Source organism: Mauremys mutica, chromosome 13 (genome assembly GCF_020497125.1).
Source record: "Mauremys mutica isolate MM-2020 ecotype Southern chromosome 13, ASM2049712v1, whole genome shotgun sequence".
Classification (NCBI taxonomy): domain Eukaryota; kingdom Metazoa; phylum Chordata; order Testudines; family Geoemydidae; genus Mauremys; species Mauremys mutica.
The window spans coordinates 59,858,356-59,870,410 of record NC_059084.1 but is presented as its reverse complement, the minus strand read 5'-3'; the positions used below and the strand labels follow the sequence as shown (position 1 = coordinate 59,870,410).

The window sequence follows — 12,055 nt, the reverse complement described above, 5'->3', positions numbered from 1 at the left end:
GGTGAGTTGTTTTCTACAGTGGCCTCAGACAATGAGAGTCCCATTAAAAATAGAAATAACCTGAAGGTGTGATAACCAGGTTTAGAAGGCTTTCCTCTTCTCTGAGGTGAAGAGATCCTTCGGATGCTCAAGATGCTCTTATAGTAGGAAGCCAGGGTTGATAGAAATGGACCACACCTGTAAAGGCAGACACTATGAAAGACAGAAAGTCATCTTGGTGGATATTAGTACAAGTGAGTTGTAACAGATATAAAATCATGAAAAAAATGGACAATCTCTTTGGAAGGACAGAAAGGGAATATGCAGCTCAAAGCCATCATTACTACAGGAGACAGGATGCCAATTATTCAAAACCTGGTGGCTAGCTGAAGGCCAACCACTGGGCATGAGTGAGAATGATTCTGTATCTCAGTGACTAGGGCACTCACTCGGGAGAACATAAGAGGATAAGACTGGCCATACTGGGTCAGACCAAAGTTCCATCTAATCCAGTCTGAACAGAACAGATAATCATCAAGCAATCCATCCCCTGTCACCCATTCTCAGGTCCTGGCAAACAGAGGTTAGGGACATCAGCTCTGCACATCCTGGCTAATAGCCATTGATGGACCTATCCTACATAAATGTATCTATTCTTTTTTTAACCTTGTTGTAGTCTTGGCCTTCACAACATCCGCTGGCCATGAGTTCCACAGGTTGTATGAAAGCAGCAAAGAATCCTGTGGCCCCTTATAGACTAACAGACATCAGTGTTCTAATGCACTCGCTGATGACAAGGCTGATTGAGGCCCAAGTAGAGGGTGAAAAATATAAATATTCAACTTTACTGGATCTTAAATATGTGGATGATGTTTCCTCACTTGGAGAGACGACAGACCAACTACACCCAATTCCAGAGGACCTGAGGAAAACATCAGAGCGTATGGTGATAATGCAAAAGGTTTGCACCCCTCTTATAAAACGGAAATGAATAACCTGGCTAAGATCCCTAGCTCTATACAATATAGCTGCTCTTTTGTCTAACCCCTTACTTTTCCCTTCCATTTTATAATCTATTTACTCCTTTCTGATTCCTTAATCTGTGTGTCCATCCATTGGTGCAGTTTAAGGATGGATTGCCATTTCCTATGCTTTCACCTCTGCTGCCCTCCTGTGGTGATCATACATTATGGCTTTTCATACATTTTCATACATTATCATTTTCACGGGAGTCTGAAGGAGATGAAATGATTTGTTATTTGGGTGTCTGACTCCTGCTGCTTTGAAAATCTGAGCCCAAACATATGCCTTTTTATTGACTGTCCCTTAGATTGGATACCTAAATCACTTGGGCTCTTTGAGAGTCAAAGCCACAGTGCTCTCATTTTTATGAACCACACACTGTTGCTTAAGAGCTGACCCAGCACAGTGTTACTGGTAGCTTGTGTTAGAGCGTGAACTCCAGGGATCTTGTCCCAGGGGAACAATACAGCATTTAAACAGCTCTTAGTCTTGGAGTCAGCTAAGAAAAGGGTCTTTGCTCCATTCCCGCTGATAAGCCTGCACACCCTGAAGGGTCTCATTGTTACTGGTAAAGAGTATGGAACGTCCTTAGAAGCTGTGTCCCGGGGCAGATAGATAAATTGGACAGAAAAATCAATAAGTAAGTAGATAGACTAAAAAACAAAAAGAGAAAATCACAGGTTGGGAGTTCTCATCATAATTATGATCCACTTTTCAGAGGCTGGTGAGCTGATTCATATTTTTATTCATTTTAACCGTTTATTATCCTTTTGATTCCAAAGGACCAGATTCTGCCCCCCCCCCCCGCCCCCCATTATCTAGGAATCGGTCTCTGTGCAGAGTTGCATTGACTACTTAAGTTGCACAACTCTCTCTCTCTCTCTCTCAAGGTATCCCTGAGAAAACTGGGTTCAATGAGTGTGTGATAGAAGTAGTTTCTGGTTTTGGAGCGTGTGTGTGTGTGTTAGGGGCAGGGCATTCTCTGCCTGTGTTATCATTTAGGTTCCAGGAAAAGGTCCATCTTTGCTCAGGCATTTGTCTGATAAACTGATAATGGATATAAGTTTTAGGTTCTGTCTGGGAGACTACAGGATTAAACATAGATTTGACTTTTGACAGAACATTAGCTTATTTCCCATTTCCACTCAAAATCAATGTCTAAGTAGCTGCTCACTTCCATGAGGGCAGGAGAGATTCTCTTATATACGAACAGCCTGAAATTCAGATGTGCAGGACCCTGAGTCCAAAGTCCCATTGGATTGAATTTTCAAAGGCACGTACTGTAGCATTTTTCAGGAACGAACTACAATGTTAAGCAAGGAGTTACTGTAACTGATATAGGAACAAAACTCTCATTAACTTTCAATCCGACACCTTTGTTTCAAATCATGTCATCATACCTAGACAGTATTTGCTGGGCACATTCATCTGTTATGTTCAGTATTATTATTCCTCGGTATTACATAAGGGGGATTTTTAAAAACAAATAGCTTTCACAATATACAAGATCTTTAAGTATAAAAAGGGGAAAGCTACTATCCAAAATTTATCCCCATGAGTCACCAGTAAATCCTGCCCAGCACCTGCTGTGTAGGTTTCGATAATCAGGAATTTTCTTAACCCCTCCGCAGAATTCCTGCATATTAGATGCTGAAATGCACTCATTTTCCTTTGATTTTCCCTGACATTCTCACAGTGCCTGAGAGTTCTGTTTGCTGGAAGTCACTGACCATGATGTCTTGCACTCCTAATGTGTTCTTCAGCTGCTCAGCGATACCCTTAGGGATCACTTTAAGTATTCCAGTAATTGCTGGGATACTCTTTGTTCTAGTTTTCAATAATCGTTCTACTTTGTGGAAGTGTTCTTCATACTTTAGTATCTGTTCTTGATTCTTTTTATAATGGTGTCTGCTGGTATGGAGATATCAGTTAACATGCTTGGCCTGTTTTTCTACACCACTCAGTCTGTGACAATTGCCAGATCCCAAAAAATCTTAGACTCTTTGTTCTCTAGAGCACTTTTGACTTGGTGGTGGTAATAATGCACAGTTTGTTTAAATCCATACTTCAACAGAGATTCTAATTCAGGAACTTGATGGCCTCCTGTGTCTGTGCATATAGTCTCTCTCAGCGAGGCTCAACTGTCTTTCTTTTCTGAATGCATTCTGCAATTCAGGGGGCAGTTTTTGTTGGTCAGTCTTACTTCTATATAATTAAGCCTTAAGGACTTCTCTTATGCACTCATATTGAGTATCTCTTTCTCTCTGCTCAAATATCCTTCTAGAAGCCATGAGACTGTTAATGTTCTCTCACTAATAGGTTTGATCTCTCACCACCACTGTGTGTGCATTCATTTCTGTTGAAAATTGTGGTGTCTTTCTGTGGGGATTTCTTTCTACTTTCTTTCGCTGTTTTGGGGGCTGGAATACACTCTCAGTCATTGATTGTTATCTCCACCAGATGATTTTTTACTCTGTCTGACTTTTCATATATTTTGATGTTGTATTCTTCATTATCACTTTCTCCTTCCACAGATAGACTTTTTCCACCATCACATGCCCTGTCCATATCTTGCTTGATATTCAATACCCTGCATTACCAGCGGCTATCTTGTTAGAGGCCAAATTTTTACTTTTCCCCGTGATTCCACTTGGTCACCCCAGCAATGTAGCGTACTACAGGCACCACCCTCATATTAGTGGCTTGGATCAAATTCTTAGCCTGGAATTTTGTCCTTAGAATAGTTGCTATTGATCTAATGTTCTTCTTTAACTTATTCTTTGACTTTGTTATGTTATAGCTCTGACAGTTCCTTAATTCCAAGGTATTTGTAAGGATCATGCTGAGAGATATCTTGAGAGTCCCTTCATTAACTTGTATGCCATCTGATTGTACCAGTCTGTCCATCTAATACAGATGCCAACACACAGTTAACCAAGCCACTCCAGAGTTTTATATCTTCACCAAACTTTGTTACATGTCATCCATCTCTGTATCTCCTTTTAGTCCATCCATGTCTAACAAATGGTTAACTGGTTGTTGCTCTTTGCTGATATGATGACCACAATTTATCTCACAGAGCTTCCGTGTCTACGGCAGCATAGATACCACAAACGGCAATGGCGCTAATTAATAAGAACATAAGAATGGCCATATTGGGTCAGACCAAAGGTCCAACCAGCTCAGTATCCTGTCTTCCGACAGTGGCTAATGCCAGGTGCCCCAGTGGGAATGAAAAGAACAGGTAATCATCAAGTGATCTATGCCTTGTCACCCATTCCCAGCTTCTGGCAAACAGAGGCTAGGAACACCATCCCTGCTCATCCTGGCTAATAGCCATTGATGGACCTATCCTCCATGAACTTATCTAGTTCTTCTTTGAACCCTGTTACTGTCTTGGCCTTCACAACATCCTCTGGCAAGGAGTTCTACAGGCTGACTGCGTTGTGTGAAAAAAATACTTCCTTTTGTTTGCTTTAAACCTGCTGCCTATTAATTTCATTTCCTGTGTTAGGAGAAGGAGTAAATAACACTGCCTTATTTACTTTCTCCACACCAGTCACGATTTTATAGATGTCAATCATATCCCCTCTTCGTCATCTCTTTTCCAAGCTGAAAAGTGCCAGTCATATTAATCTCTCCTCATACAGAAGCCGATCCATACCCCTAATCATTTTTGTTGCCCTTTTCTGAACCTTTTCCAATCTTTTTTAATATGGGGTGATCACATCTGCATGCAGTATTCAAGATGGGGGCAGACCATGGATTTATATAGAGGCAAAATGATATTTTCTGTCTTATTATCTGTCCCTTTCTTAATGATTCCCAACTTTCTAGTTTCTTTTTTGACTGCTGCTGCACATTGAGTGAATGTTTTCAGAGAACTATCTACAGTGACTCCAAGATCTCTTTCTTGAGTGGTAACAGCTAATTTAGACCCCAGCATTTTATGTGTATAGTCGGGATTATGTTTTCCAAGGTGCATTACTTTGCATTTATCAACATAGGAATTTCATCTGCCATTTTGTTGCAAGGTCACCCAGTTTTGAGAGATTCTTTTGTACCTCTTCATGGTATGCCTGGGACTTAACTACCTTGAGTAGTTTTGTATCATCTGCACATTTTGCCACCTCACTGTTTACCCCTATTCCAGACACCACTATTTACCTCTCTCCATTCTGAAAACTGACCATTTATTCCTTTTCTTTGTTTCCTATCTTTTACCCAGTTACCAATCCATGAGAGCCAGCTACCAATCTTCCCTCTTATCCCATGACAGCTTACTTTGTTTAAGAGCCTTTGGTGAGGGACCTCGTCAAAGGCTTTCTGAAAATCTAAATACACTATATCCACTGGATCCCCCTTGTCCACATACTTGTTGAACCCTTCAAAGAATTTGAGTAGATTGGTGAGGCATGATTTCCCTTTACAAAAACCATGTTGACTCTTCCCCGACAAATTATGTTCATCTATGTGTCTGACAATTTTGTTCTTTACTATAGTTTCAACCAGTTTGCCTAGTACTGAAGTGAGGCTTACCGGCCTGTAATTGCCAGGGTCACCTCTGGAGTCGTTTTTAACAATTGGTATCTCATTAATTATTCATCAGTCATTTGGTACAGAAGCTGATTTAAATAATAGGTTTCAGATTACAGTTAGTAGTTCTGCAATTTCACATTTGAGTTCCTTCAGAACTCTTGGGTGAATACCATCTGGTCCTGGTGACTTACTACTATGAATGGCTCAGGTTTGGGAACCTCCCTCACATCCTCAACCATGAAGACCAATGCAAAGAATTCATTTAGTTTCTCCGCAATGGCCTTATTGTCCTTGAGTGCTCCTTTAGCATCTTGATCGTCCAGTGGCCTCACTGTTTGTTTAGCAGGCTTCCTGCTTCTGATGTACTTAACATTTTTTTTGCTATTAATTTCTGATTCTTTGGCTAGCTGTTCTTCAAATTCTTTTTTGGTTTTCCTAATTATAATTTTACACTTCATTTGCCAGAGTTTATGCTCCTTTCTCATTCCCTCAATAGGATTTAACTTCCACTTTTTAAAGGTGCCTTTTTGCCTCTCACTGCTTCTTATACTTTGTTGTTTAGCCACGGTGGCACTTTTTTGGTTCCCGGCCACAGGGATGTTAAATTTAATTATATTATGGTCACTATTACCAAGCAGACCAGGTATTTTCACCTCTTGGACTAGATCCTGTGCTCCACTAATGACTAATCAAGAATTGCCTCTCATCTTGTGGGTTCCAGGACTAGTCATTTAAGGTGTAAAGAAACTATCTCTGCATCCCGCCCTGAGGTGACATGTACCCAGTCAATATGGGGATAGTTGAAATCCCTCAGTATTATTGATTTTTAATAGCCTCTCTAATCTCCCTAAGCATTTCACAGTCGCTATCACCATCCTTGTCAGGTGGTCGGTAGTATCTCCCTACTGCTATATTCTTATTACTCGAGCATGGAATTACTTTCCATAGAGATTCTATGGTACAGTTTAGTTCATTTAAGATTTTTACTTCATTTGAGCCTATGCTTTCTTTCACATATAGTGCCACTCCTCCACCAGCACGACCTGTTCTGTCCTTCTGATATATTTTGTATTCTGGTATTACTGTGTCCCATTGATTTTCCTCATTCCACCAAGTTTCTGTCATGCCTATTATATCAATATCCTCATTTAATATGAGACACTCTAGTTCACCCATGTTATTATTTAGAATTCTAGCATTGGTATAAGCACTTTAAAAACTTGTCACTTTTTAGCTGTCTCCCAGTACATGATGTAATTGAATGGGACTTTTTTTCATTTGACTGTTTCTCATCAGATCCTACCTTCCATCCTTTCCTCCTTACTAGGACACAGAGAATTTCCATTAATAGATCCTCCCCTAAGGCATGTCTCTGTCTGAACCACATACTCCTCCTCACCTGTTGCTTTCCCCCAGCCTTTAGTTTAAAAACTGCTCTATGGCCTTTTTAATTTTAAGTGCCAGCAATCTGATTCCATTTTGGTTTAGGTGGAGCCCATCTGGAGTATTAGTAACAGTAATAGGATGAAATTCAATAGTGAGAAGTGTAAGGTTATGCATTTAGGGATGACTAACAGGAATTTTAGTTATAAGCTGGGGACGCACCAGTTGGAAGTAACGGAAGAGGAGAAGGACCTCGGAGTCCTGGTTGATTGCAGGATGACTATGAGTCGGCAATGTGATGTGGCCGTTAAAAAAGCTAATGCGGTCTTGGGATGCATTAGGCGAGGTATTTCTAGTAGAGATAAGGAGGTGCTAGTCCCGTTATACAAGGCGTTGGTGAGACCTCATTTGGAGTACTGTGTGCAGTTTTGGTCTCCCATGTTTAAGAAGGATGAATTCAAACTGGAACGGGTACAAAGAAGGGCCACTAGAATGATCCGAGGAATGGAAAGCCTGTCGTATGAAAGGAGACTTGAGGAGCTCGGTTTGTTTTCCTTAACCAAAAGAAGGTTGAGAAGAGATATGATTGCTCTCTTTAAATATATCAGAGGGATAAATACCAGGGAGGGAGAGGAATTATTTCAGCTCAGTACTAATGTGGACACGAGAACAAATGGATATAAATTGGCAGTCGGGAAGTTTAGGCTTGAAATTAGACGAAGGTTTCTAACCATCAGGGGAGTGAAATTCTGGAACAGCCTACCGAGGGAAACAGTGGGAGCGAAGGACCTCTCTGGCTTTAAGATTAAGCTTGATAAGTTTATGGAGGGAATGGTTTGATAGGATAACGTGATTTAGTCAATAGGTCAATAACGTGCGACCACTGGTAATTAGTACCGAGGGTCAATGTTGGGATATTGAAAGTCTTTTTCCTGAGTGTCTGGCTGGAGAGTCTTGCCCGCATGCTCGGGGTTCAGCTGATCGCCATATTTGGGGTCGGGAAGGAATTTTCCTCCAGGGTAGATTGGCAGTGGCCCTGGAGGTTTTTCGCCTTCCTCCGCAGCATGGGGCAGGGGTCGCTTGCTGGAGGATTATCTGCTACTTGAAGTCTTTAAATCAGGATTTGGGGACTTCAACAGCTGAGTCAAGGGAGAGAATTATTTCAGGAGTGGGTGGGTCAGCTTTTGTGGCCTGCATCTTGCAGGAGGTCAGACTAGATGATCGTAATGGTCACTTCTGATCTTAAGTTCTATGATTCTATGATTCTATGATCCTTCCTGTATAAGCTCTCCCTTTCCCCAACATTTCCCCAGTTCCTAATAAATCTAAACCCCTCCTTCCTACACCATCATCTCAGCCACACATTGAGACCCGGCAGTTCTGCCTGTCTAACTGGCCCTGCATGTGGAAGCATTTCAGAGAATTCTACCATGAAGGTCCTGGACTTCAACCTCTTACCTAGCAGCCTAAATTTGGCCTCCAGGACCTCTCTCCTATCCTTCCCTATGTCATTGGTACCTACATGTACCACAACCACTGGCTCCTCCCCAGCATTACACATAAGCCTATCTAGATGTCTTGAGAGATCTGTAACCTTCGCACCAGGCAGGCAAGTCACTACACGGTTCTCCCCATCACTGCAAACCCAGCTATCTATGTTTCTAATTACCGAATCGCCCATTACTAATACCTATCTCTTCCTAATAACTGAGGTTCCCTCCCCCAGAGAAGTATCCTTAGTGTGAGAGGATACCACAACATCATCTGCAAGGAGGGTCCCCACTATGGGATTATTTCCTTCTGCTCCAGTTGGATGTTCTCCTTCCCCGAGACTTCAAAGATACCCTTCAAAGATTACTTTTTTAATTTGGATCTCATCAATAAGAGTCCCTTTCTGATAGAATTGAGTATTCCAGTTTAACATAAATTGCTGTAGAAAGAAAATGATCTTTGAATGAACTTTAGGCATTTTCAGTGCCTCTGTGATCCATGATTGTGGAACGCTGTTGTATGCTCTCCGGTAGCCTACCCACTCAATCGCTAATTCTTTTATTTCTTTGTTTTGTATCTTCTGTGATCCTCCTGTTCAGCTTGAGGTGTTCCCTTGTACCTTTCAGGTTTACTGTCCTGCCTTTTTGCTCAGGAGGCAGCATTCAATTGTGAGCTGGCACTCTCCACCCACATCTTCTTTGCCAGAATTGTTGATAGAAATTTCTATATAGTTGAAAAACATATGGTTAGTCTGTAATTCATGGGATCACTGCAGCCTCTTTTTTGGTTTGAGCAGAGTTGCCGCTGTCACTATCTATCTCGGGAATCCAGCCTTCAAACATTTGTTAAACTGTTCAAATAAGCAGTCGGGGGAGGATGTGCTGTAGTAGGTGCCTTGTTGGCCTAGGAATGTGAACCTTGCTTAGGGTCTGAAAGAGCCTGGGCTTGAATGCTAGACAAGCTCTTGTGGGTTTTTTTCTGTTGTAGCTTGAATTTGGTGGGCTAGTTCTTTTAGAAATCCTCCTTTAGCTCAGGATGTGGAGGTGCAAATTCTCAGTGCTGTACACCGAGGGTTCAAGCCCAGCTAGTGACCTGAAGAGATTGAGATATGGCTAGGGGAAGACACACATTTAAGTGCAGGGTAATTGGAAAGCAAACAAGCTTCCTTAGAAAAGTAAGGCATTACAGCCAGAGTTCATGCATCCCATGGGCCTTCCACTTTTCAGTTCTCTTAATTACAGCACCTCATCTATTTTTTCTTTGATTTTTCTATGTATTCCTCTATTGTACTTTTTAAAAATAATTCTCACACATTTTTAATCTAGTTTGCTCTTGGATTATGTTGTAAACTCTTCTCAAGCCCTCCCTACGTCATTAATAATATTTATCAATTTGTCTGTATCCTCTGTATTTGGTTGGGTTGTCAACCTATACCAGGCTGGGTCCCAAATCACTATTTCAAAGTCTCAAGGGGTTGATGATGATGATGAATTCATGAAGATACTATAGATACTTAGTACTCAAAAAAATTACTACAGATAACAGACAAAGAAGTACTTCTTATAGAATTGGCCAGATCCCCTGTGAGTGTGAATCAGCCTTAGCTCCATCGGAGTAAAGCGGCCAGATCCCCAGCTGGAGGGAAAAAGCTGTATCTCTCTATATGTTAGAGGGATAGATTAAAAAGTCATCAGGACATAGAGAAACAGGAAAAGAGTGGATAATTTAGTAGCCCAGTGTTTGAGGCCCTCACCCCAAATCTAGGAGACCCAGTATCCAGTTCCCTTTCTCCAATAGCTCCTTACTTTTGGCCCTGATTGAGGATTTGGGTACTTAAAGTAGAGATAGGTGCCTAAATCATTGTCAATCTAAAACTCACAAATTCCAACTAGCATATTGCTATCTCTTTCTATACATTTTGTCAATTTAAAAAAATAATGATTTATATACTGGAATAGGGCTTGTGTTACATTCATCCTATTGATCAGATTATCTGCACAAGCCATTTCAATTCAATTTTATGAAATTGTTAATTTCATGGCTTTTGTTTATTTATTTGTTTGTTTATTTGTGTTCTTACAGGTCACAATTTTCTTGAATAAATATCAATGGAAAATCAAACCACAGTGACTGAATTTATTCTCCTGGGACTTTCCAGTGACCAACAGATGCAGATTTTCCTCTTCCTGGTGTTTTTAGTTATTTACCTGGTTACTCTGCTTGGGAACATACTGATCATGGTAGTGATAAGAGCTGATTCTCACCTTCACACCCCCATGTACTTCTTCCTCTTCCATTTATCCTTCACTGATATCTGCTATTCCTCAGTCACGGTGCCTAAAATGCTGATGAACTTCCTAGCAGAGCACAAAACTATTTCTGTCAATGGCTGCCTTTCCCAGATGTTCTTCATCATCCTCTCAGGTTCTGCAGAACTTTTCATTCTCTCAGCCATGGCATATGACCGCTATGCTGCCATCTGTGACCCATTGCATTACATGGAGATAATGAGGAAAGGGATCTGTGTTCATCTGGTGAGTGGTGCATGGACCATCGGATTCTTCTATGCTCTGCTTAACACCATTTTTGCCCTCAGGTTGCATTTCTGTGGGCCCAATCAAATCCGCCATTTCAACTGTGAGCTCCCTCGTCTATTACAACTGTCCTGCACTGAGACCCTCACCAATCAAGTGGTGCTTCTCACTTCCGCTGTGATATTTGGATCAAGCTCCTTCCTCTTCACCCTGATCTCCTACATTCATGTTATTGCCACCATCCTGAGAATACCCTCTGTGGAGGGCAGGCGAAAAACCTTCTCCACCTGCAGCTCCCACCTGATTGTGGTTGGTTTGTTGTATCTGACAGGTTTTTTCCAGTACACAAAGCCCAGCTCAGTCTCCTCTGTGCTTCTGGATGAAATGGTCTCAGTCCAATACAGCATCTTGACCCCTATGTTAAACCCCATCATCTACAGCCTGAAAAACAAGGAGGTGAAAACAGCTGTAGGGAAAATATTAGGGAAATTCTGGTTTTCCAAGTAGCAGAGATGTTCTTTTTTTGTAATCAGAGAGCATAGATTTGTGGGTAACTAGTGTTTGGGACATTCTCCGCTCAAGTAGCTGACCGACACTTTGGGTCAAATCCTTGACTGGTATAAATCAGTGTAGATCGATTGAAGTTAAATGGCCTTATCATCAGAGCTTCTTTGGAACCAATGGGTGGGTGGGAGTGGGGGTCGGGGGTGTACTAGACACACAGGCACTTAAACGGGAGAAATTGAGAGAGATATCCCTTATTCCAGTGGTGGGGGCATGCACAGGGGAGGTGACAGATCCCTGTTTAAATCATTTCTGCTCATCTTCCCCACCCCAGGTGACTACCCTAACCAATGGGTAAAAGTTATGTGGGAGCTCCTCCTCCTAATTCTGTCTCCTTGTTCGTATAAAAACAAATGGGCATAACTGGATATGAACAAATTCAAATGGAAATTAGAAGGTTTCTCACCATCAGAGGGTTTGAGTTTCTGAAAAAATTCTTCTAATAACATCTGTAGGGACACACAACTTAATCACTTTTATGAGGGAGATGGATACATTTATGAGTGTGGCTGTAGGATGGCATTTCTTGTGATGGTGGGGGG

The 12,055-nt window shown here is 41.5% G+C and overlaps 1 pseudogene; it reads left to right on the top strand.

Moving 5' to 3' along the window:
* The window catches only part of LOC123348656, a 32,462-nt pseudogene extending 21,006 nt beyond the window's left edge, over nt 1–11,456 (top strand).
* The last annotated feature ends 599 nt before the right edge of the window (nt 11,457–12,055 follow it).